This window comes from Schistocerca piceifrons, chromosome X, assembly GCF_021461385.2.
Source record: "Schistocerca piceifrons isolate TAMUIC-IGC-003096 chromosome X, iqSchPice1.1, whole genome shotgun sequence".
NCBI lineage: Eukaryota > Metazoa > Arthropoda > Insecta > Orthoptera > Acrididae > Schistocerca > Schistocerca piceifrons.
The window spans coordinates 812,875,294-812,899,751 of record NC_060149.1 but is presented as its reverse complement, the minus strand read 5'-3'; the positions used below and the strand labels follow the sequence as shown (position 1 = coordinate 812,899,751).

At 41.5% G+C, this 24,458-nt stretch overlaps 1 long non-coding RNA gene across 1 annotated transcript in view; it reads left to right on the top strand.

Annotated features, from left to right (window-relative positions):
- Nucleotides 1–24,458, top strand: part of LOC124721172 — a 93,978-nt gene that overhangs the window by 26,558 nt on the left and 42,962 nt on the right. The window contains exon 2 of the long non-coding RNA XR_007006285.1: nucleotides 15,062–15,175. This is a non-coding gene — a long non-coding RNA (uncharacterized LOC124721172). The remainder of the gene's footprint in view (nucleotides 1–15,061; nucleotides 15,176–24,458) is intronic.

Genomic DNA, 24,458 nt, shown 5'->3' with positions numbered 1-24,458 from the left:
GCTTTCTATCACAGTAATATGTTGAGAAAAACTTGCACATTTCATAAAATGATAAGCTGGGCGGTTCTTGCAAAGGCACGAGTTGGCACAACAAGTGGAACATGCGCGGTAAAAACCGGGAAAGAAAGAAAGTCCTACACAGGTTTGCATCGCCCAAGTGAAAAACCTGGAAATGTTGGTGTAACTGTGCCTCGCAGGAGTCCCAGTCTTCAACTGAGTCGTCATATGGCAAAACGGCCACGGTTGCACTGCCGGGAGAGTAACTTGCCTCGAACACACCGTGCCACTTAATTGAGAGTGGTGGTGGGAGTCTGTTGTTGTTCAGCGAAAGCTTGCTGCTGGCAATTATACGTTGGAGTGTTTCTTCCATCGAGATGTTTGTCGGGTGACTTAGCACTGACTCTAACACTCTCTGCCAGGATTGTTACAGCAAGAAACACATGATTTATGGAACTTTATAGAGCCAATGTAAGACAATGAAGCACAGGTTGCACGTAGTACTGAACACACTTACTGGACACAGGTTACAGAATCGGCTGAGCACTCGTTTGTGATTGCTTAAATAATACTATTTCTTTGGTGGCCACCAGAGTGTGCCAAGGGACCGACCCAGCAGGTGGCCTCTATAAGCGGGCATGTGAACTGTGTGGTCATGCGATCTCTGAAATCATGTACGTGAATGTACATCACTTTCTGATTGTAAATTGCTGTTATTGTGCATAGCCTTCAGTAGGCAGTTGTTATTTGTAGCCGGCCAGTGTGGCCGTGCGGTTCTAGGCGCTTCAGTCCGGAACCGCGTGACCGCTACGGTCGCAGGTTCGAATCCTGCCTCGGGCATGGATGTGTGTGATGTCAGTAGGTTAGTTAGGTTTACGTAGTTCTAAGTTCTAGGGGACTGATGACCACAGATGTTAAGTCCCATAGTGCTCAGAGCCATTTGTTGTTTGTAATAATAGCAATAACTGACAATGAATAGCATTGTTTATTTTCTGGTGAGTATTACAATGGATTATCTTTGTCCCTCCAAAAATGATGTTTGACAAAACAATTTAAATATGGGAATGTATAATTTGAATGTGTGTGGTGAGCCTCGTGATGACTGGGTGTTGTGTGATGTCCTTAGGTTAGTTAGGTTTAAGTAGTTCTAAGTGACTGATGACCATAGCTGTTAAGTCCCATAGTGCTCAGAGCCATTTTTTGTGTGTGGTGACTTATATGAATAGTAGGACTAATTAGTCGCATTCAGTCTGTCTGTTTGCCTGCTTAGCAACGCATATGTTTCTGGTGGTCAGGTTGGTTTCACAACATCGAATTATTAGGGCTGCATTCTCAAACGTCAATTGTTATTGGGCATTGAAATCGAGCATTCAGAGTACGTACTTTAGAATTTTGGGAACTAATCTGGCAAACATGAGTGACATTACAATGAAATGAACAACCTTAGCTGCTTACAGGCGTCGACATACGTCAACGAAGAGAGATGAAAACGTGTGCCCCGACCGGGACTCGAACCAGGGATCTCCTGCTTACATGGCAGACGCTCTATCCATCTGAGCCACCGAGGACACGGAGGATAGCGCGACTGCAGGGATTTATCTCTGGCACGCCTCCCGCAAACCCACATTCTCAACGTATTGTCCCGCACTACATTCGCAGTGCCCCCGCCCATTATACTCATTACTCGCGGCGCGTTGCCGGTTCCCGTAAGAGTTCGGGCACTGTTTGTGCATTCGCACAGAAGAAGAAGATGGTCAAGTGGCCGGTGAGCCTTAACTATATATATACTAAGATGGTATCTGTTCTCTCGGACAATACGTTGAGAATGTGGGTTTCGCGGGAGGCGTGCCAGAGATAAATCCCTGCAGTGGCGCTATCGTCTGTGTCCTCGGTGTCTCAGATGGACAGCCGGCACGGTAGCTCAGCGTGTTCGATCAGAGAGCCGGTTGACCTCTGTAATAACAAAACTGAGTGGAAGGATCAACCACCGAACTTAAACAGGACGTCTTGCGAAGTCCGCAACGACCAAACACAACGATCAATAACGAAAAAAAAAAGATGGATAGACCATCTGCCATGTAAGCAGGAGATCCCGGGTTCGAGTCGCGGTCGGGGCACACATTTTCATCTGTCCCCGTTGACGTATGTCAGCTCCTGTAAGCAGCATAAGTTGTTCATTTCATTGTAATGTCATTCTGAGTGAGTCTAAGTGGAAATTGACTCATACTTTCTTTTACATTGCAGACGTATTTCTGCAATATTGTGACATAACATTAATTGATTTGATTCTTGTAGCGTTTTTTTCAAGTATGAACCCCAACAAGCAGTGTAAACATCAGACTTCCGATGTATCTTGTAGACATTCTAGATTAATGTAGCATATTAGCAAGGGAAAATAGTTTACGACTCTGTTGTGTTTTTTTGCTGTAGTACTGTATGTTAGTAACAGTGAGAACTACATATTCATGGTACGACAAACGAACTAAGGACATCGTAGCAGTGGAGGCATCTATTGGTGTGATACAAAGATCGAACTACGCACCATTTTTCATTGCAGCCATCTGCGGGTGGCAGGAGGAACGAAGATGTGAAACAGCATTAAAACACATTATTCAACTCTTAATATGCATTCAATCTCGCGAGAGTTGCGAAAGTGTTATAAATATACGGAACGAAACTGAAGTTAAGATGAGCAAGTTAGGGATATTTACTAGCCTTCTGTTGAAGGTTACGTCCGTTACCGATCAGAGGGCAAATATGAAAAAGGCACTAGAAAACTATTGTCGCCTTCCATACAACAACGACTCCCTCAGCACTATTTTACATCACACGCTTGTGGATAAACGGTTGGAGGAATATTGTCCCAATGTTCGCTCGTCGTGAGAATCAACGAAAATTGCCGTAACTTACTTAAAAAGGAGTGACCATGTGAAAGACTCACAGTTGTAGTTAACCATAAAGCACCGCGATAAAATTTCAGTGGAATGTTTTGTGTGCCAATCTAAAATCCGTGTTTATACAGTATGAACAAATTGCTTAAGTTTTACATGAATTCGGAAAAACACAGCTTGCTTGGAAAGTGAAATTACCAGGTAGCTGACAAATTAATTCAGTTTCTCTATATATTTCAAGAGGCTACCAAGGTTATGGAAGCTGACAATGGTCCGACGCAGCAGTTGCTAGTGCTGTTGGCGTACGAGGTATAGGAGCACAGTGCAGAGAATGCAGCTGACAGTGAGCTAAGCACTCTCGTAAAACGACGCATCTACAAACTAACAAAGTTTATATTTTGGTTAAATATTTTAAACACCAATAACCAGATAAGATTTTGTATTTAAAGAAGACGGTGCGTCCCAATATTGTACGAGCTGTAAATAAATAGTTGCCACTATTAAAGTTCCAACCCTCGTATTTTATCTTCAATGTATGATTGTATAATAGTGAAAAGAGTCGACGCCTTCAAAACGTGAAAAGGGTGTCTTTGCACCCTGGGCAGAGGAAGAGGAAACTGGCAATGAAGTTTCCATGCACCTATTGATGAAAAACCAAATGAGAGAGTGATGGAAGCAGAACTCAAGAGCAACAACTTACCGCACATTGTCGCAAGTGGCACCAGAAGTTCTATGTACAGCTGCCTCTAGAGCTCTTGCATTTAGTGGAGTTGGGCTCGTCATTATGGATAAACGTAATGTAATATCGACGGAAAATATGAATGACGATGCTTATAGTACACTGAAGTACCACTGTAAGTTATCATAAATCTCTAACGTCTTAACAGCTTGTTTGAGGTATATATTCATCCAGAAGGTCGTTACAGCGTTATGATATTAAGAATATTTCTTGATTTACTTGTCTGTGGTTTCCTTTATTATTTTGCTTTTAGTTTTAACAAATACTTTGCACCAAATAGACAGATTAGTTGCTATATCGTACGAGCGTGATGTCATGTACATATTTTTGCTCGTACCAAAGAGCAGTGGTTCCTAAACTTTCTCGACTTGTGACCTCGTTTCACAAAAATCTTTATAAAAGAAAGAGGTACTTATTGTAACAGGGAAGTAATTGAATTCCAGGCAAATGGTTTAAGAACCCTGAGGCTTTTATATTACTTCACATTTCAGGTACACTATATTAAAAGTGCTGATGAAGACTTTTGCACAATGGGTTGGTGTAGCATGCAATATTAAAGTATTTTGCACTTTCCAGTTAAGCTACAAGTTTTCATTATAGAATTAACTAGCTCAGTCCTTGCTATTCGGAGATGAGCATCTACCTGCTTTGCATGTCGCATAACTTTAAAATAAGGAATCAGAGAGGTTTAACGCAGTCTCAGATACTTTAGTTGACAAGTTTATGTATTTATTTTTTATATAAATGTAAGAAGGAAAAGTTTTTCGCACAAATATGTGGACGAGACAGGTAAAAAATTTGTTACAGTTTTGTTTGCCAACATTGGAAATTCCTCCGTTAAGCTTAACTAGAAACTTATCAGTGACAAAGATTTATTATCTGTACCTTAGTATCTGGAAGTTTCGAGTAACCGTTCGTTTTAATGTTCACTTCATGTGTATTCCAAAATTATTGCCTCTTCCAAGCGATTGCGGATCCAATTGTTATTCCTAGTCAGAGCAGGGAAATAGTTTCTGAAAGCTTTTCCAAATTCCTTCAAGTGGTCCTTAATTATGTTCTCGACATTTCCGTGTGAAGGAAGATGAATTTCTACTAGGAAACAGTGAAAGGCATCGAAGCACACAGTCTGATTGGAATTTAAACACATTTCCCAAACTGTAAGGTTTTTAATGAACGATTCAATATGATCTTGCACACTACACAGTTTTGTGTGGTCCCTGAAATAATAAATTTAAACTGCTAATTTTTAATCAAATATCTGCTAAATAAGCCACAGTCTGAAGCCAGACTTTACTTTAGGAAAGGTGTACCTGGTGAGAAAGATATAAACTTCGTAGAAAATGAGAACAGTTCTGGCGTGATATAACCATCTAACTTCCGTGTGTCAATAAAAACTTTTAAATACTTTCCATTTCCTCAGACAGTATTTAAAAACTTCGATAATCAGAAGGGTGCCCTTTAATGAAATTAACTATTGTCACTGCGTCGTAAGGTACGGATTTTTTCCACACGCACATAACAATAAGTGGATTTAAAAATTATTGTAAACAACTGTGTAGATTTAAGTAACACTCGTGTTCCTCACCTTAAAGGCATAGGCTATTTTAATGTAACACAGTAAGTGAAGTACTGTGTCGGTAAATACTGGGCGAAGTAAAAAACGGGCCACAGAGATTTCGTACGACACACGCAACAGTGATGCCTGCTGCGGCGCGACTCGACGAGCGGCCGGGCTGACTATGACAGCGCAGCGCAAGAACTCACGACCCTCGACAAACACCATCAACAACCAGACAGCGACCTACCTGACAAAACTAGAAGACTGGATGCGACAATGGCGCATCAAACCCAACCCTACGAAAACCCAACTCATCCTATTCAAACACCGCAACATCCATAAAAAGACATACCAAAATCCCGACCACATCTCTCTCACGCTGTGGGGCACCCAGCTCCTCCCCTCCTCCAATGCAAAATACCTAGGCGTCCACCTAGAAAAGTACCTCAACCTGAGCAACCATATAAAGGAGACCCTGAGCAAAGTCCGTCAACGCCAACACCTCATACGACGTGTCCAAGGAAAATTTACAGGCTGCAATGATAAGACAGCTGTAAACACATACAAAACGTTCGTCCGCCCACTATTTGAATACCCGGCAGCGCCTCTCGCCTGCATCTCCAAAACCTGAGCAGAAAGAATCTTCCGCACCGAGAGACGAATACTACACAGCATCCTACGACTCCCACCCTCCACCCCCAGACAAGAGGTTTTTGAGGCAAAAGTCACCCCCGTTCAAACAAGACTAGCTATCCTGAGAGCCCACTATGGGAAAACCACCCTCACCTCCCGACCTGACCTACACACAATATACACCCACAGAACCAGACACAGAAACAAACCCAAACACAAATACACCTACCCACCAAGAACAATCATAAACAACACCCTCCACACCTTCCCTGACACAATACACCAACACGAACACGCAAGACAATTACACATACAGAACAACGACACTCCCCCCCCCCCCCCCCCCCCCCACCGCCAGGCGTTGAACCCCGACCACCCGCCACCATAAACCCGACCTAATCGATTGCAACAAAACGGCACATAAATCCGCCTCCACTGTCACCCCTATTTCCATTTCTAATTCTATTTCTACTTCTATTGCTTGAAAAATTGTAATTAGTCTTTAAGATAACAAAACAATTATATATTGCCAAACACTATTTTAGGAAAACTGTAATTAGTATGTAAGTTAGGAATAAGTACAAAATAAATAAAGAAAAGAAAAATGTAATACCCTCAACTCTGGCCCCAATAGAGCAACAAGCTCTCCAGCGGCCCATCCGCCTCCCTTTAGGAGCGGAAATGAATAGTTAAAAAAAAAAAAAAAAAATAAAAAAAGTCGAGGCTCGCCCAACAGCAACGGGAACGGTCCCGGGCGGGCAGCCCAGGCTCAATACACGCCTCTGACGAAGAATGCTTATGTAAATGATTCTGCAATAGAATGGTTACGACTTTGTAAGTTGCAAAAAATGTCGATGCACTATCTGATGTAATAGCTACAAGACTATTTTTTAGTACACCATATTTAATGTTATGCTTTTCAAAAGCTGCTAACAGTGTACTGAAAATACCGGGTGATCAAAAAGTCAGTATAAATTTCAAAACTGAATAAATCACGGAATAATGTAGATAGAGAGGTACAAATTGACACACATGCTTGGAATGACATGGGGTTTTATTAGAACCAAAAAAATGCAAACGTTCATAAAATGCCCGACAGATGGCGCTTCATCTGATCAGAATAGCAATAATTAGCATAATAAAGAAAGACAAAGCAAAGATGATGTTCTTTACAGGAAATGCTCAATATGTCCACCATCATTCCTCAACAATAGCTGTAGTCGAGGAATAATGTTGTGAACAGCATTGTCCATGTCCGGAGTTATGGTGAGGCATTGGCGTTGGATGTTGTCTTTCAGCATCCATAGAGATGTCGGTCGATCACGATACACTTGCGACTTCAGGTAACCCCAAAGCCAATAATCACACGGACTGAGGTCTGGGGACCTGGGAAGCCAAGCATGACGAAAGTGGCGGCTGAGCACACGATCATCACCAAACGACGCGCGCAAGAGATCTTTCACGCGTCTAGCAATACTTTGTTGTTGTTGTTTTTTTTTTTTTTTGGTTCTAATAAAACCCCACATCATTCCAGGCATGTGTGTCAATTTTTACATCTCTATCTACATTATTCCGTGGTTTATTAAGTTTTCAAATTTATACTGACTTTTTGATCACCCGGCTCCTGTCCCACTTACTAATTTGACAATATCGAAAAATAATTGCAAGTGGCTCCCTCAAAGGACAAATGTACATATACACTGGAGAGCCAAGAAACTGGTACACCTTCCTAATACTGTGTAGGGCCCCCGTGAGCACGCAGAGGTGCCGCAACACGACGTGGCATGGACTCGACTAATGTCTGAAGTAGTGCTGGAGGGAATTGACACCATGAATCCTGGAGGGTTCTCCATAAATCTGTAAGAGTATTAGGGATGGAGATCTCTTCTGAACAGCAGGTTGCAAGGCATCCCAGATATGCTCAATAATGTTCATGTCTGGGGAGTGCGGTGGCCAGAGGAAGTGTTTGAACTCAGAACAGTGTTCCTGGAGCCACTCTATAGCAATTCTGGTCGTTTGGGGTGTCGCATTGCCCTGCTGGAATTGCTCAAGTCCGTCGGAATGCACAATGGACATGAATGGATGCATGTGATCAGACATGATGCTTACGTACATGTCACCTGTCAGAGTCTTATCTAGAAGTATCAGGGGTCGCATATCAATCCAACTGCACACGCCCTGCACCATTACCATGCCTCCACCAACTTGAACAGTCCCCTGCTGACATGCAGGGTCCATTGATTCATGAGGGTTTCTCCATAACTGCACATGTCCATCCGCTCGATATGAAACGAGACTCGTCCGACCGGGCAACATGTTTCCAGTCACCAACAGTCCAATGTCTGTGTGGACGAGCCCAGGCGAGGTGTAAAGCTTTTTGTCGTACAGTCATCAAGGGTACACGAGTGGGTCTTCGGCTCCAAAAGCCCATATCGATGATGTTTCGTTGAATGGTTTGCATGCTGACACTTGTTCATGGCCCAGCATTGAAATCGGCAGCAATTTGTGGAAGGGTTGCACTTCTGTCACGTTGAAAGATTCTCTTCAGTCGTCGATGGTCCCGTTCTTGCAGGATCTTTTTCTGGCCGCGGTGATGTCAGAGATATGATTTCTTACCAGATTCCAGATATTCACGGTACACCCATGAAATAGTCGTATGGGAAAATTCCCACTTCATAACGACCTTGGAGATGCTGCATCCCATCGCTCGTGCGCGGACTATAACATCACATTCAAACTCACTTAAATCTTGATAAGCCACCTTTGTAGCAGCAGTAACCGATTTAACAACTGCGCCAGACAGTTGTCTTACATCGGCGTCGCCGACCGCAGCGCCATATTCTGCCTGTTTACATATCTCTGTAATTGAATACGCGTGCCTAAACCAGTTTCTTTGACGCTCCAGTGTATTATTGGCTCTGAGCACTATGGGACTTAACATCTATGGTCATCAGTCCCCTAGAACTTAGAACTACTTAAACCTAACTAACCTAAGGACATCACACAACACCCAGTCATCACGAGGCAGAGAAAATCCCTGACCCCGCCGGGAATCGAACCCGGGCGTGGGAAGCGAGAACGCTACCGCACGACCACGAGCTGCGGACCCAGTGTATTATTCAACAGGCTGTATTGCGAATCGTTGTTCTTACATCCATCATGATACCAAAGTTTGTAATCGATTTTATAAGGAAGTGAGCACGATTCTTTTTCATTTCTCTTCTTATAAACTTCATGATATTTCGGCATGCATGGTCAGAGTGAAGCACATTAGCAACTGATAAAAAATTGAAGTTTGGTAGTTTGATTAATGTGGGAAACGATCTGACTGACAATTTCTGTTTAGCTGTTAGACATGCAGATCCAACCAAGAAAGCAATTGTGAGTACTTTTTCTTACTGTTGCTTTTCCCACAACTTAAGACTTTCACTCGAGGATTTTTCTGTACTTCGCTTTTCTTTCCAACACATTTCATGTACGATTTCCATGTTGCATGGTCGCTGATCTCATCATTTAGTTTTTTGGCATTACCAAGTTTATGTCATTTACAGACAACCATAGCTCAGCCTTCTGCCGGTTTTGAAAATGTGATAAAGAATCATAATTTCCCACTATAATTTCGAGCCTAGTGTTACTCCCGTTCCTACCCCGAGAATTCTCCTTTTTCAGTCCCCAAAGATTTGTTATCTCGTTGTTAGCACCATCATTACCTTTTTCCCTTATAGATACACGGTCCATTTTAACTCTTTTTCACCACTGTGAGCATCCTGATTGTCAGTGTGGGCATACATTTCCGGTAATGCACTGTTATTAAGGAATGGCGAGATTTACTTTGTTTGAAAGACGTGCTGAAATTCCATAGTTCTCATATGCCTGCACGCACTCAGTTCACTAATAGTGCTACCTGCCTCGCAACTTCGCAAGTAACCAGTGCCGGAGCTTAGGTCAAAGCAACACTGACAGCACGAGAATGACGATTCAGTTTGAAATGTTTAAATGCATAACGGTTTTTCAAATTAATGCACAGACGAGTCAACGTTAAAATAGTAAAAGTGTATTAATACTTTGTGCATATAGCTCCACAAATTTAAATTAAATGTAGAGTTTGACATATGTAGTGAGTGAGAGATAAACATTCGTGATTGTTATGGGTAACTTAAAATCAAATGCGATAGTTTGATACAGAGCGGATGAAATTCCCCCAACCCCCAGCCCACACACACAGCCTGCAAACCGCACACTGCTGAGACGTGATTAGAACTGGTGCTCAGCTATAATTACGAGGGTCATTCAATAATTAGAGAGACAAAGTGGTATGTAGAAAAAAGCGTTTACTGTTACAAAACAATAATTTTTGTACTTTTCAACATAATCCGCTTGAACATTTATGCACTTGTTCCAACAGGCTACAAGCTTTTTTATTCATGCTGTAAAGAACTCTTTATCTTGATGTTTGAACCAATTTCCCACAAACCTTTTCACATCCTCGTTGTCCTGGAACATCTTCCTACGTAAAGCCTCCTTCAGTGCACCAAACAAATGGAAATCACTAGGTGCTAAATCAGTACTGTAAGGGGGATGAGGCAGTACTCTCCAGCTCATTTTGTCAATGGTTTCACAGGTTAGTTGCGCAATATGAGGACCTGCGTTGTCTTGCTAGAGAATCACATCTCTCCTCTGAGAACCACGACTCTCTCTCATGGCTGGCTTCATGTTGTTTAAAAGCTAATCCGAATAGTACTGGCTGTTAATTGTACGCTGCTCTTCGAGATAATCACAAAAACTGAACCTTCAGCATCCCAAAACACCGTCAACATGACTTTTCCAGCTGATGCTTGGGTTTTGAATTTTTTCTTGACAGGTGAGCTGGTGTGCTTCCACTCCATGCTTTGTCTTTTTGATTCTGACTCATAATAGTGAACTCAAGTTTCATCACAAGTTAAAATTTTGTTAAAGAAGTGCTCACCTTCTCTTTCGTAACGTTCCTTTAGCTCTGTGCACACTCTCAACCTTGTTTCCTTGTGTAGCTGCGTCAACTCCTTGGGACCCATCTTGCACATGTTTTGCGGTATTTCAGCTTGTTACAGATAATGTTATGAACTGTAGTAGTACTAACTTAAATCTTATCAACTATCATTTCCACAGTCACACGGCGGGTGGCACGAATAACGTCATCAGTTCGACTTTCAAGTGAGGAAGTTGAAACTGCAACTGGTCGGCCAGAAGGGTGTTCGTCAGTCACTGGGTGGGGGCCATTTTTGAACTGCTCTACCCGCTTGTAAAAATTTGGATGATTCTTAGATCCTTCACCATAAACTTTAGATATTCTACAGTATATATCCACTGGTTTCTCGCTTTCAGTAATTAAAAAACGAATAACAGAATGTTGTTCAACTAATATGGACATTTCAAGCGGATTCGCCATCTTGAAATGTATTTTTGAGGTTAAAACAAAACGATGTTGATACATGAGCTGATCAGGGCTCATCCCAGTGATGCCAACCCATAAAAGTACCAAACTTGCCCTACTAACATTTTTCTCCCCAGACCAATTTCGATCATTAATTATTGAATGACTCTCGTATTATAGAAGACAAACGGTCATCTCATAACCATAAACAATATTTTGCTATGTACCTTAAAGCAGCTGTTCTTGCCTGTTAGTACTAGCAGATGATGTTGCTTGCATTTTAAATCAGTTATTCTTGCCTGCTAGCACTAAGATATGACAGTGTGCATTCCTTAATGTGCAGCAATGAGTGATCACAGAGCAGTGCAGCAATCAGGATACAGGATGACCCAAACAATAGAAAAGTAGCATGAAGAGGTGTTAGCAGGCCACCAGTAGGATGCTGTAACACATTTCAATTTTTTATCTTATACTGAATAAATGTATACCTTTGAGCCTTTTACAGCTTAGAACTTGAAGTAGTAATCATTTCCGCAACTTCGGGAAGTCGTCGAAATTCGCGCCGATGTGGAGGAGAGAATTGCATTGGGACACATGGTGGGCCGAGCGGCAGGGAACGTGTTAAGTTTAGTCATTACCCAGCTAGAAACTTACACTGCGTGACAAGAACAGTAAAGCATCCAGAAGGGTAGGAGCAAATGGAATGAAACCTCGCAGGTTGAAAGGGAATGTGATGTTATTTCAGATTACACTCTCGAGTGAAATTTACAACGAACTTGGTAGAATAGGCTCACTACTAATCAGTGCGATGTTGCACCTTCTCTGTCCTGGACGCATGCACTGATCCGGTTGGGAAGAGTGTCATAAAGCCATTGTCTCCTCTCCTGAGGCAAGCTGGCCCACGAATGTTGTAATTGGTCTCTGATATCCTTGATACTGGCATTGTGACAGATTTGAAGTCCAAGCTGTTCCCACACATGTTCTATGAGGGACAGATTTAGGGATCGTGCTGGCCATGGGAGTACCTCAACATCATGCAGAGAAACTTCCTGGCAGATTAAAACTGTGTGCCGGACCGTGACTCGAACTCGGGACCTTTGCCTTTCGCGGGCAAGTGCTCTACCAACTGAGCTACCCAAGCACGACTCACGCCCCGTTTTCACAGCTTTACTTCTGCCAGTACCTCGTCTCCTACCTTCCAAACTTTGCAGAAGCTCTCCTGCGAACCTTGCAGAAATAGCACTTCTGAAAGAAAGGATATTGCGGAGACATGGCTTAGCCAAGCCTGGGGGATGTTTCCAGAATGAGATTTTCACTCTGCAGCGGATTGTGCGGTGATATGAAACTTCTTGGCAGATTAAAACTGTTTGGAAGGTAGAAGACGAGGTACTGGCAGAAGTAAAGCTGTGAGGACGGGGCGTGAGTCATGCTTGGGTAGCTCTGTTGGTAGAGCACTTGCCCGCGAAAGGCAAAGGTCCCGAGTTCGAGTCTCGGTCCGGCACACAGTTTTAATCTGCCAGGAAGTTTCATATCAGCGCACACTCCGCTGCAGAGTGAAAATCTCATCATGCAGAGAGTTCATAGAGACATGTGCCGTGCGTGTACGAGCGTTTTCCCACTGAAAATGGCGCACATGAGGATGCAGAATGGCAATGACATATCATTGTGCCATCATACGTCCTTCAATTACTATCAGTCATGACCTGAACTCATACCCAAATGCTCCACACATAAGCATAGAAACTGGAAAGGAGGGGACGAAGAGTCCAACGCCCCCTCACCCCTCCCCCCAAAAGCCATGAAGTCTTTTCCTTTTTTTTTTTTTTTTTTTAAAGTAGGTTTAAATGATTAAAGTCACTCACATTAAAGTACGGCAATTGTTAGTTTCAATGAATGTGAGATTAAATGTTGACTGGTGAACAGTTGCATTGACTGATAGATTGCAAAGTTTGACAGTAGCGAGAAGTGGGTCGATGTCTATGAGTTGTCGATGGTATGTTGAGCTTTGGCTCCCTACTTGTTATTGGTACATGTCGGTGCACTTCGTGTCGACTTCTTATGTTAAAACTGGAGAACAAATAATGTTCCAGTAACGACTGTGTTTGAACATGAAGAATTCTACGATATGTTGACATAACCTTGTACTTCCGGGTATAATTTACGAGTGTACCATAGTTGCTGATTATCTGCGTGCGCCCTTGCCTTAAGTTGCATCATTTTATAGGAGACAGACAACATTGCCCCTCGTACGTCGCCCGCATCTCGTGGTCGTGCGGTAGCGTTCTCGCTTCCCACGCCCGGGTTCCCGGGTTCGATTCCCGGCGGGGTCAGGGATTTTCTCTGCCTCATGATGGCTGGGTGTTGTGTGCTGTCCTTAGGTTAGTTAGGTTTAAGTAGTTCTAAGTTCTAGGGGACTGATGACCTCAGATGTTAAGTCCCATAGTGCTCAGAGCCATTTGAGCCATTTTGAGCCCTCGTACGTCCATCCTCAAAATGTCATCAAAGTTCTCCTTCCTGCTTTCTCCTTACCTCATGCTCCAATAAGGTCGAGTCATAACTTAGCACCAATAACTAATACTGGCCGTGCGGTCGTACGTAATACATAAGCTAGACCTAATTCCAATTGCGTAATGACACCCAATGGCTGTGTCCTAGGGTCACTGACCACTGAGTGTGTGTTTGTTTATATATATGGATGAGCGATGAATACATCTGTGGAAGTTTTAAAACGCTCCGTCACGCTGATAGCAAGAAAGAACTTCCAGTACTTAGCATGACTAAGATTGTGTCGTTTGACCAGTTCACCTGAAGTCATACTTCGTTAAGTTTCTTTATTTAGATTTTGGAAGACTGAAGTGTTATTAAATAACTGTGTTAATCACGCTAACCTCACACGTAAATAAATGTAACTTTTGTATCATCCATTTAATATTAAGGTTCAGTGGTTTGCATTTAAATAGATCATAAACATTGTGATTCGAGTGGCCTTCGATGCATTAAAAATATGGGTAATGCTCCATAAGACAGACCCGTTACAGAAAAAAAAACACTTGAAGAGTGGAAATGTGACTTCAGAAACCAGCAGTGCGTTTGAGGAAAGCTGTGGAAGCAGATGAAACACTACAAATGTACTGAAAAATCTGAGTTCTGATGCTACAAAAAATTTCAGGACCTTTTTTTAAGAGACCAATCCGAATTTTTAACAGCCGACATTTCCATCTTGGTTTCCTGGGAGGTTAACATGCAAAAGAACAGACTGAACTTGATGCAGGATCCTGGATAGTACTACCGAGGAGCGGATTTTATTTCATTTTTAGATTGTTTTAAGACAAATTTAAAGTTTACAGAACATAAGAAAGTGCTGTCTGGATTTTCTTCATTGTTCCCAGTTTCAGCCAGTACTGTGTTCTTAAATAGAGGAAAACGAAGGGACTTCAAGGCCTTAATTGAATTTTACATTGAAGGTATAGACCACAGTGTTCAAGATGTTCTTGCTGAATTACACTTATGGAGAACGAAATCTCTGAAAGGAGATTACAGATCTTCATAAGCAATGGAAGCACAGTAATTATACAACAAAGACACATATCCAAATATCAACAACCTGAAGACATTGGCCATACTTCCTGCAACTACAGCCACAGCATAGAACTCACCTCCACTCAAGACATAACTGCAAAAAACAAGAGGACAGGAAAGTTTTGAATTTTTTTCCTCACATTAAGTCGTATAACAATCATTAGATTAAAATTTGTTAGTATTTACAAATTTTCAAAATAAATAATGCATGCTTCTGTTTGAATTGAGTTGATAACTGTGTTTTATCCTTCCAGAGAAGTCTAAATGGATTAGCCCCCTTGCCCATTCATTATTCAATATCTAATACACCATTGGAGATGATATACAACCTCACGAAGAGAGAAAGAAAAATGGATATGTCGCTATAGGTAAGATGCTTATTATATCCAAGTACCTTTCTTTTAATTTTTTAAGCATGAATTTATTTATGTATTCATTTGTGTACTGAAGCGCAAAGAAACTGATATAGGCATGTGTATTCAAGTACAGATATGTAAACAGGTAGGATATGGCGCTGCAGTTGGCAAGAATCAGAATTTTTATTATCCCATAACATACAATGTCAAATCACAGATCTGATATACTGGGGACTCATCAACATTACATTTACATTTCAATTACAATTTATATATGCAATATTACAAAACCAATATATCAACACTCCAGTTTACATGTATTACAAAGTAATATACAACAGTGTGTACGTAGTGAACACATGTTTACAATCATTTATTTGACACAAAACTTAACACAAGCTTAATTTACAGGTGATGTTTCCTTACTCAGACTTCCACATCATCATTCATAAATTCTTCTACTGAGTAATAACATTTCTCCACTAATAACTTGTGCAGCTTTGGTTTCAGTTGCCCTAGCTTCATGCTGTTTATTTGTTTCTATTTTAGCATGTTGTAGATTTTCATGTCCATATATTCTGGGGTTTGTGCACATAACTTTAACCTGTGAGTAGGAAACATGAAGTTTGTATTATTCCTAGTGCTTAAAATTGTTGTCTGTGAATAACAAATGGTTGCTGTGTACAAAAACAATCAGGTCATAGATGTACAAACAGAGGGCACTTAATATTTTAAGATTTCTTAACAGTGGGTGACAAGATTCTTTTCGTCTTGCGTTACACATATTTCTAACAATTAATTTTTGTAATTTTAATATTCTAATGATTTTCCTTGTATTACCCCAAAAGATAATACCATACCCTATAACAGCTTCAAAATAGTTGTGATAAACTACTTTTCTTATCTCCATGCTAGTTGAATATGACAGAATCTTTATAGCAAAGGTCATGCTGTTTAACTTATTTGCTAAGTATTCTACACTCCTGGAAATTGAAATAAGAACACCGTGAATTCATTGTCCCAGGAAGGGGAAACCTTATTGACACATTCCTGGGGTCAGATACATCACATGATCACACTGACAGAACCACAGGCACATAGACACAGGCAACAGAGCATGCACAATGTCGGCACTAGTACAGTGTATATCCACCTTTCGCAGCAATGCAGGCTGCTATTCTCCCATGGAGACGATCGTAGAGATGCTGGATGTAGTCCTGTGGAACGGCTTGCCATGCCATTTCCACCTGGCGCCTCAGTTGGACCAGCGTTCGTGCTGGAGGTGCAGACCGCGTGAGACGACGCTTCATCCAGTCCCAAACATGCTCAATGGGGGACAGATCCGGAGATCTTGCTGGCCAGGGTAGTTGACTTACACCTTCTAGAGCACGTTGGGTGGCACGGGATACATGCGGACGTGCATTGTCCTGTTGGAACAGCAAGTTACCTTGCCGGTCTAGGAATGGTAGAACAATGGGTTCGATGACGGTTTGGATGTACCGTGCACTATTCAGTGTCCCCTCGACGATCACCAGTGGTGTACGGCCAGTGTAGGAGATCGCTCCCCACATCATGATGCCGGGTGTTGGCCCTGTGTGCCTCGGTCGTATGCAGTCCTGATTGTGGCGCTCTCCTGCACGGCGCCAAACACGCATACGACCATCATTGGCACCAAGGCAGAAGCGACTCTCATCGCTGAAGACGACACGTCTCCATTCGTCCCTCCATTCACGCCTGTCGCGACACCACTGGAGGCGGGCTGCACGATGTTGGGGCGTGAGCGGAAGACGGCCTAACGGTGTGCGGGACCGTAGCCCAGCTTCATGGAGACGGTTGCGAATGGTCCTCGCCGATACCCCAGGAGTAACAGTGTCCCTAATTTGCTGGGAAGTGGCGGTGCGGTCCCCTACGGCACTGCACCGAGCGAGGTGGCGTAGTGGTTAGACACTGGACTCGCATTCGGAAGGACGACGGTTCAATCCCGCGTCCGGCCATCCTGATTTAGGTTTTCCGTGATTTCCCTAAATCACTCCAGGCAAATGCCGGGATGGTTCCTCTGAAAGGGCACGGCCGACTTCCTTCCCCATCCTTCCCTAATCCGATGAGACCGATGACCACGCTGTCTGGTCTCCTTCCCCAAACCAACCAACCAACCAACCCTACGGCACTGCGTCGGATCCTACGGTCTTGGCGTGCATCCGTGCGTCGCTGCGGTCCGGTCCCAGATCGACGGGCACGTGCACCTTCCGCCGACCACTGGCGACAACATCGATGTACTGTGGAGACCTCACGCCCCACGTGTTGAGCAATTCGGCGGTACGTCCACCCGGCCTCCCGCATGCCCACTATACGCCCTCGCTCAAAGTCCGTCAACTGCACATACGGTTCACGTCCACGCTGTCGCGGCATGCTACCAGTGTTAAAGACTGCGATGGAGCTCCGTATGCCACGGCAAACTGGCTGACACTGACGGCGGCGGTGCACAAATGCAGCTAGCGCCATTCGACGGCCGACACCGCGGTTCCTGGTGTGTCCGCTGTGCCGTGCGTGTGATCATTGCTTGTACAGCCCTCTCGCAGTGTCCGGAGCAAGTATGGTGGGTCTGACACACCGGTGTCAATGTGTTCTTTTTTCCATTTCCAGGAGTGTATATGTGAAGTCTAGGATAAATTTTGGTCTAAATGCATTCCTAAAAATTTAACACAATCTGATTCTTTCAGTTTCTGGTTTCTGAAGGTAATATGAATTTCATTTATCTTAGAGTTTCTTAGATTTAAACTGTAGTTAATGTGTTTTCCCAATATTCAGTTTTAACCCATTTAGTTGGAAACAGTTTCCTAAACTGTCTAGTAAATTTGTGACAGTTGAGGGAATTTGTTCTGGGTGATTGCTTTCGATGAGGGCAGACGTATCATTAGCGAATAAAACCGAGTGTGAATTTATGTTTAGTGGCAAGTCACTTATGTGAAGTATGAATAAAATTGGATCCAGAATTGAGCTTTGTGGAACGCCTTGTGAAGTAATCATCCATTCAGAGAGGAAATTTCCCTTGCTTGATGATATAAATACTCTTTGTTTTCTCTTTGTGAGGTATGACCTGAACCACTCGAAAACACGACCTCCAATTCGGTATTTTTCCGTTTTATACGGGAGCAATTGTTGGTTTACACAATCAAATGCTTTTGTGAGATCACAGAACAATCCTGCAACTTTGCTAGACTTGCCTAAGGCAGAACAAATTTTTTCACAAATTCATATATGACATCTATTGTGTTTTTGCCTTTCTGAAAGCCGTAATGATTATCTGACAGTATGTTTGATTTTTCTATAAATTTTTTGATTCGCTTTACTACCACTTTTTCAAATATTTTTGAGAAAATTGGGAGAATAGAGATTGGGCGGTAGTTCCCCATATCTTCTCTTGAACCTTTTTTTGAACGAAGGTTTTACCTCTGCATGCTTTAGGGCGTCTGGAAACTGGCCTTCTCTGAGTGATTTATTGATTATTGAGCAAAGGGTGTGAGCTATTATCCTGGCAGCTGATTTAACTACTTTAGTAGGTATGGCATCCCACCCTGTGGAATTTATGTTTTTGAGCTGTAATATATTGTTCTCTACATCTTTGGCTGAAATTTTTTAAAACTTGTTAAATTTCCGCCTTCTGACCTAATTGTACTTTTTCGCTATAACCATTTACATCTGCAACTGAGTTTGATACATTTATAAAAATAGTTAAAAGATTCTGAAATCAGAGCAGGATTTGTTATAGTTTTATTTCCAACTTTAATTTTGTAGATAACTTTGTTGTTAGTTCTCATCCCCAGTTCTTATTTTACGACAGACCAGACTGCCTTTGATTTGTTTTCATGAGCCAAGATGTATTTATTATTTACCATTTCTTTTGCAGCTTTCACTACCCTTTTAAATAAGCCTTTATACCTTTGACATAATTTATGAAAACAGGGTATTTTTTGTATTTCAACTCCTTGTGCAGTTGTCTTTTCTTCCAACTGGATATTTTTATTCCAGCGGTGATCCAGTTTAGCTTATTTGACACTTTAGTGTGGAATACTCTAAGTGGAAATATTTCATTGAATACATGTAAAAAAATTTCTAGAAACCTGTTAAATTGTACAGAGATTGGAGTATCATCTTCAACTTGCCACGCCACCTCTTCTAATTTAGAGCAGAACTGTATTAAATTTTTAGCAGTAGAGTTTCTTGTGCTATAAGTATTTTTAGTGCTTGGTTCATTTGCATTTCCTATTTCAATGAATAGAGCAGAGTGGTCTGAGAGTCCTAATTCCACACATAACTTCTTTGCGTCATCAAATTTATAATTTGCTAAAATGTTATCAATACAGCTTCCTGTATTTTCGTTTTGTCTTGTGATTTCCACGAAGTTTACCTTGAAACCAAATTTTTGGGTTAAGTCCATAAATTTTATTCAGTCAGTTGCTTGATTTACAAATTTATATTGAAATCGGCTGCTATTAATACCTTTTTCTTTTTCTCATTGATGACTTTCTGTAAAAGATTTTTTAAGTTTGGCAAAAATAATTTTGTTATCTCTACACCTGGGATTCTATATATAGAAACAATAATAATATTTTGTGTTTCTAATTGAATTGAGCAGCTTTCAAATACTCCTTCTTCATTTAGAAAATTGAAATCGTCTTTTACTTTATACTTTACAGAGTTATTTACAAGTATGCACAAGCCCTCATCAGTACTATTTGTTCTACAAAAACTTGAGGCTACATTGAAATTTTTTAACTTATTTAAAATTATGGTACTGTCTTTTATAAGCCAATAATCGTTTAAACAACCAATTTTAATATTTTTACATTCTGAGAGTAAAATTTGTAGTTCATCAATTTTATTCATTCTTTGTTTCGTTGCCTAAGGTTTCACAAAGAGCTTTCTTTATAGTATTTTTACACTTCCTATTCTGTTTTTCGTTATTTACAGTTTTTGTTGGAAATGTTTGGGGACCAGTACAATCATGAGTAAAAACGTTTCTTACCTTTGTGTTTACCTTAGGCCCACTGGCACTAAAAAATCCTGTAAGTGGAAGGGTTGTTTGATTTTTCTATTTGGGAGCCGAGTGGTTGTTGCTGTCATACTGGCTGTTGGTGGTGGATTGATTTCTGTTGCTGGGCTGGCTGTTGATGGTGGGATGGTTTCTCCTGCTGCACCAGTATATAATATGTCTTCAAGTTGGTGAGAGTGATCCGCTTCTGCTAACAAGATTGTAGTTTTTGGTTTAAACCAATCCGTAATTCGTGTTTTTTTTTTGGCGATTTTTAAGCTTGGTGTATGTGTACTCATGACACAGGTATTAGTAATTAGTTTTTCTGCTAGAAGTTCTTTTCCTAATTTATTTAAATGGCGCCCATGAGATGCAAAAAACCTTCGACCTAAGCCATGTATGTCAATAACTTCTACATTCTGAAAGTCAGAACATATTTCAGAGATTTGCTTGTTAGCAGCACAAATTTCACGGTTTACACACGACCAGATAGGCAAGTCATAACGAGGTGGTATGTTTACAACGCGAATATTGGTGTGTATTAATTTTTTTTAACAGTTCTTCAGTTCTTTTATTAACTTGCACGTTTCGTTCCGATAAACATCGTTTGACACCTATATAAGACAAAAAGTGTCTGGCGCAGTTAGATCGGTTACTGCTGCTACAATAGCAGGATAGAAAAATGTAAGGGAAGTTAGAATGAGAATTTTTTTTTTTTCACATTCACATTTTTATCTCATTTTAGAATTTGCAGTTTTCCGAATAAAATTATATACAGGGTGAAAAGTATTTAAACTGACAAACTCTGGGAGGTTGTAGGGGACTTCAGAACAAATATTTTCCCCTAATGTCATTTTTTCCTATGAGGATTATTTAAACCGGAGGAGGCCGTATTATGCTCTTCAGTTGTTAGAGGGCATATTACGCTCCTCAGTTGTAGGCAGCTGCTGTCCACCAGTGTATTAGTGCATTGTCTCTGTTTACTAATAGAGCGATACACCTGGAGTGAGTACACTGATATGGTTTGTGCGTACTACGTAGCGCACCACAACGGACGAGCTGCACAGTGGGTTTATCAACAACAATATCCTAATCGCCGTTCCTGCATCATACGACCTGTGCTGCTGTGTACCAACGTCTGCATGAGACTGGGTCATTTAGCAGATTACCTGGACAGGGTCGCCGTCGCACGGTAAGAACGCTGCAATTTGAGGAAGCTATCTTGCAGCATGTGGAGCGGATCCTTCAATCAGCACTCGTGCAATTGCACGTTACATGGGGACGAATCAGACGAATGTACGAACAGTCCTTCGAGAGCAATTTTTAGGTCCATTTCACTTACAGCGTGTCCACAACTTGGAACCAGTTGGTTATCCACCCAGAGCACAGTTTTCGCAGTAATACCTGGAACAGTGTGAAATGCATCCTACATTTCCATCCTCTGAGTTGTTTACTGATGAAGCAACGTTCGGGCATGATGGAGTCTTCAACATGCACGATTCGCTTGTTTGGAGTGAGAATAACCCACATGCCACAGTTACAAGCGCTCGCTCATCAAGTGCTGTTCTTCATTAATGTGTGGGTCGGTGTTGTTGGGGACTGTTTAATTGGGCCGTATCTGCTACCTAGGCCATTAAATGGCAGGCACTATTACAATTTTCTCGCCAGAGCATTGCCAGAATTGCTGGAAGACGTACCGCTACCTACAAGACAACGCATGTGGTTTTAACATGACGGGGCGCTGGCGCATTTCAGTCGTCGTGTGCGTCGATTCCTGGACCGACGGTTCCCGGAAACGTGGATTGGCAGAGGTGGTCCTGTACCATGGCCTGCTCGATCCCCAGATATGTCCCCTCTGGACTTTTTTGTGTGGGGAGAGATGCGCAACCTTGTTTACGCAACTCCTGTCGCATCAGAAGAGGATCTGGTTGCCCGGATAGTAGCAGCAGCAGCAGGAACAATTCAAGATACTCCTGGGGTTTTTGCACGTGTCAGACGGAAATGATCCGACGGTGTGACCTATGTTTTCGTGTCAATGGAGGAATTTTTGAAAATCTACTGTAATTGTAATTGGGTTGTGTTAATGTGTTGTCTCTTGGCCATAAAAAAATGGTAAAGTGTTTGTTGGTTTAATTAATTTGCTGCCAGAGAAATCTTCCTCTACCGGTTTAAATACTCCTCATAGGAAAAAATGACATTAAGGAAAAATATTTGTTTTGATGTCCCCTACAACCTCCCAGAGTTTGTCGGTTTAAATACTTTTCACCATATATATATAATCACTTAAAAACTCATATGGGAAGTATTTTACTTTATTTTTTAAAATATAATCTACATCAGTTGAAAATATTAAAATTTTTACGTGCATTACTCCAAGATCTAATAAAATCGTTAATTTATTTATATAGAGGGCTGTAGATTGTTGTGTTATAAAGGTTAAATTACGTGTTTGTATTGGTAGCTCTATCAAAAACAGTATCGTATGATTGCATAGTATAAACACGCATTGTATGTCGAAGTGCTAACGTTTTTCCGAGGAAAAGTGACGAAGATATTGGTAAATCTCTGAAACAGTAAAGTATGACGCCAAGACGAAGTATTTTAAAGAAACGTGGGTTTCATGATAATAGGTTTTCGTATAAAGGAAAAGACTGTGTTCAACATGTGGCGTGTGAAGTTACAGGCAATGAAATACAGGCAAACTCGGCAGTACCTAGATAAAGACCCATTAGTGCTTCGAAGATTAAAATAAAAAATTGTGATACACAGTTTTCTCAAAACGAAAGTGATGTAAATGGAAGGTTAGGTTATATTCTGATACAGTTACACATCCTAACAAGGGTGTTAGGTGAATGTGTGTTGTAAAATATGTGGAGGGCCACTTAGTTTACACGAAGACATTGAGGTATCAAATGGACTAGTCAGGAAACTTTATCATTAATTGTGCCAGTTGTAAATGTACTCATCCGTTTTGGAATTCTGGTATGTGTAAAGATAATTATTTTGAAGTAAATGTTAGGTGGTTTTATGGACTGAGAGCTATTGCCAAAGGACACTCAGCAGCAGAAACAATGTGTGTCATGATGAATATGGCACGTGCACCTTGTAAAATCGACAAGCTTGCAAGATTTATTGGTGCTGCTGTGGAATCTGTTGCATGTGAGTCAATGAAGGGTGCTGCAACCGAAGCTCTTGAAATAAATGATGGTATGACTGACATGTTGTTGTTGTGGTCTTCAGTCCTGAGACTGGTTTGATGCAGCTCTCCATGCTACTCTATCCTGTGCAAGCTTTTTCATCTCCCAGTACCTACTGCAACCTACATCTTTCTGAATCTGCTTAGTGTATTCATCTCTTGGTCTCCCTCCACGATTTTTACCCTCCACGCTGCCCTCCAATACTAAATTGGTGATCCCTTGATGCCTCAGAACATGTCCTACCAACCGATCCCTTCTTCTGACCAAGTTGTGCCACAAACTTCTCTTCTCCCCAATCCTATTCAATACTTCCTCATTAGTTATGTGATCTACCCATCTAATCTTCAGCATTCTTCTGTAGCACCACATTTCGAAAGCTTCTATTCTCTTCTTGTCCAAACTATTTATCGTCCATGTTTCACTTCCATACATGGCTACACTCCATACGAATACTTTCAGAAATGACTTCCTGACACTTAAATCAATACTGGATGTTAACAAATTTCTCTTCTTCAGAAACGCTTTCCTTGCCATTGCCAGTCTACATTTTATATCCTCTCTACTTCGACCATCATCAGTTATTTTGCTCCCCAAATAGCAAAACTCCTTTACTACTTTAAGTGCCTCATTTCCTAATCTAATTCCCTCAGCATCACCCGACTTAATTAGACTACATTCCATTATCCTTGTTTTGCTTTTGTTGATGTTCATCTTATATCCTCCTTTCAAGACACTGTCCATTCCATTCAACTGCTCTTCCAAGTCCTTTGCTGTCTCTGACAGAATTACAATGTCATCGGCGAACCTCAAAGTTTTTATTTCTTCTCCATGAATTTTAATACCTACTCCGAATTTTTCTTTTGTTTCCTTTACTGCTTGCTCAATATACAGATTGAACAACATCGGGGAGAGGCTACAACCCTGTCTTACTCCCTTCCCAACCACTGCTTCCCTTTCATGTCCCTCGACTCTTATAACTGCCATCTGGTTTCTGTACAAATTGTAAATAGCCTTTCGCTCCCTGTATTTTACCCCTGCCACCTTTAGAATTTGAAAGAGAGTATTC